The sequence below is a fragment of the Culex pipiens genome, chromosome 1 (genome assembly GCF_016801865.2).
Source record: "Culex pipiens pallens isolate TS chromosome 1, TS_CPP_V2, whole genome shotgun sequence".
NCBI lineage: Eukaryota > Metazoa > Arthropoda > Insecta > Diptera > Culicidae > Culex > Culex pipiens.
The window spans coordinates 53,065,342-53,068,926 of record NC_068937.1 but is presented as its reverse complement, the minus strand read 5'-3'; positions in this window follow the sequence as shown (position 1 = coordinate 53,068,926).

Here is a 3,585-nt window from a genome sequence, read left to right as displayed (position 1 = left end):
CTTGCCATGAATATCCAACAACATATTGTCCAAATACAAATTTAAGAGCGAGTCCACGAACAGGGCATACCCCTTTGTATGGGACGTCGTTTGGACCTCACCAATCTGCCTGAAATTTTCAGGGGTTGTTTGTACATATGAAACTAGCATCTGACCAAAATATGAGCACTCTAGGTCAACGGGAAGTGGGGCAAATCGGGACACAATGTTTAAAGGTTCAAAAACGTCAAAAATCTTAAAAAGGCTATAACTTAGGCAAAATTCAATTTAATTTCAAAATTCAAAATGCATCTGAAAGGGCTTAAAAAATGCAACAAAATGCAGGGTAGAGCATCCCAACTGGTTAAATCTAAAGGGAGTGATTGGCATTTTAGTGAAAAAATAGCATAATTTTCAAACTCAAATAAAAAAGTGTTCCATCCAGATATCAACTCGGTTCGACCTGCAGCTTGTAGGGGACATCTGGGACTACCATCTGAGACTGAGAACGCTTTGGGTAAGGCAGTTTAACATATTAAATAGACACTTTTACTTTTAGTGATTTTTTTGGTTGTACATTTTTGCTCGGGGGACCCCTTAGATCCCATTTTCTGGTGATAATTTCATCATATTCGTGTTCTTTAGACATTTTCACAATAGAAACATGCATAAAAATGTTTATTTTCATCCATTTTAACCCTTTAAAAAATGAAAGTTAAAAAAATCTTCGATTCACATTTATTGAAAATCATGTTCGTTTCCAAGGATACTAGATGACACCGAAAAAAACAGCTTCTTAATTTTTTTTACTTTCATTTTTTAAAGGGTTAAAATGGATGAAAATAAACATTTTGTGTATGTTTCTATTGTGAAATTGTCTCAGGAACACGAATATGACAAAATTATCACCGGAAAATTTGATCTAAGGGGTCCCCCGAACAAAAATTTACAACCAAAAAATTCACTAAAAGTAAAAGTGTCTATTTAATATGTTAAACTGCCTTACCCAAAGCGTTCTCAGTCTCAGATGGTAGTCCCAAATATTCCCTACAAGCTGCAGGTCGAACCGAGTTGATATCTGGATGGAACACTTTTTTATTTGAGTTTGAAAATTATGCTATTTTTTCACTAAAATGCCAATAACTCCCTTTAGATTTAACCAGCTGGGATGCTCTACCCTGCATTTTGTTGCATTTTTTAAGCCCTTTCAGATGCATTTTGAATTTTGAAATTAAATTGAATTTTGCCTAAGTTATGGCCTTTTTAAGATTTTTGACGTTTTTGAACCTTCAAACATTGTGTCCCGATTTGCCCCACTTCCCGTTGACCTAGAGTGCTCATATTTTGGTCAGATGCTAGTTTCATATGCACAAACAACCCCTGAAAATTTCAGGCAGATTGGTGAGGTTTTTTTTTTTTTTTATTTTTTTTTTTTTTTTTAATTTATATTTATTCAGATTTTCTTTTCCATGTACATTCATTCAGTTAAAATATTATTGAGTGTCCAATCACAATCGATGACTTTTCACCTCAATTTTAAATACTAGCAACTTTCATTTATTCATGAAATATTGTAGCTTTCGCTATTCAGTGATTTCAAATGTAGGAGGTCCTACATGTACAAAAGGGAAAAGGGATACCTTAAAACTAACTTATAAACTATATAAAGAGCGGATCAATGCAGCTGAAGACTGCAATGATTTTTGTCGAAATGCATCAATTATCTTATTGGACATAACATCCAAAGTGTCAACTTCGGCTAATTGATGAAGTTCACTGGTGCTGAACCAGGGAGGAAGTTTCAGAATCATTTTCAGAATTTTGTTCTGAATCCTCTGAAGTTTTTTCTTCCTGGTTAAGCAACAGCTTGTCCAGATCGGCACAGCATAAAGCATGGCAGGTCTGAAAATTTGTTTATAAATTAACAGTTTATTCTTGAGACAAAGTCTAGAATTCCTGTTTATAAGTGGATACAAACATTTAATATATTTGTTACATTTAACCTGGATACTTTCAATGTGATCCTTGTAAGTAAGGTTTTTGTCAAAAGCAAGTCCAAGATATTTCACTTTATCCTCCCACTTTAAATTTACCTCATTCATCTTTATAATGTGATGACTTTTTGGTTTAAGAAAATCAGCCCTTGGTTTGTGAGGGAAAATAATAAGTTGAGTTTTTGCAGCATTTGGAGTAATTTTCCATTCTTTCAAATAAGAATTGAAAATATCCAAGCTTTTTTGTAATCTTCTTGTGATGACACGAAGGCTTCTACCTTTGGCGGAGATGCTTGTATCATCAGCAAAAAGTGATTTCTGACATCCTGGGGGCAAATCAGGCAAGTCAGAAGTAAAAATATTGTATAAAATTGGACCCAAAATGCTTCCTTGAGGGACGCCAGCGCGTACAGGTAGTTGATCAGATTTGCTATTCTGATAACATACCTGCAGAGTACGATCCGTCAAATAATTTTGGATAATTTTCACGATATAAATCGGAAAATTAAACCTTTTCAATTTCGCAATCAAACCTTTATGCCAAACACTGTCAAATGCTTTTTCTATGTCTAGAAGAGCAGCGCCAGTAGAATAGCCCTCAGATTTGTTGCTTCGAATTAAATTTGAAACTCTCAACAACTGATGAGTAGTTGAATGCCCAAGGCGAAATCCAAACTGCTCATCAGCGAAAATTGAATTTTCATTAATGTGTGTCATCATTCTATTAAGAATTATTCTTTCGAATAATTTACTAATAGATGAAAGCAAACTAATGGGCCGATAGCTTGAGGCTTCAGCAGGATTTTTATCCGGTTTCAAAATCGGAACTACTTTAGCATTTTTCCAACTACTGGGAAAATATGCTAAATCAAAACATTTGTTGAAAATTTTGACCAAGCTACTTAAAGTTGCTTCAGGTAATTTTTTAATTAAAATGTAAAAAATGCCATCCTCGCCAGGGGCTTTCATATTTTTAAATTTTTTGATAATAGATTTTATTTCATTCAGATTCGTATTAAAAACTTCATCTGATGAAAATTCTTGTTCAGCAATATTCTGAAATTCTATTGAAATTTGTTCTTCAATAGGACTCAAAACATTCAGGTTGAAATTATGAGCACTCTCAAACTGCTGAGCAAGTTTTTGAGCTTTTTCCCCATTAGTTAATAGAATATTATCGCCATCTTTTAAAGAAGGGATTGGTTTTTGAGGTTTCTTAAGAACCTTTGAAAGTTTCCAAAAAGGTTTGGAATAAGGTTTAATTTGTTCGACATCTCTTGCGAACTTTTCATTTCGCAGGAGAGTAAATCTGTGGTCAATAACCTTTTGCAAATCTTTTTGAATTCGCTTCAGTGCAGGATCACGAGAACGTTGATACTGTCTTCGGCGAACATTTTTCAGACGAATCAGAAGCTGAAGATCGTCATCAATAATGGGAGAATCAAATTTGACTTGGACTTTAGGAATAGCAATATTCCTAGCATCCAAAATTGCATTAGTTAAAGATTCCAAGGCTGAATCAATATCAGCTTTGGTTTCTAAAACAAAATCATGATTTAAATTGTTCTCAATATGATGCTGATACCTGTCCCAATTAGCTTTGTGGTAATTA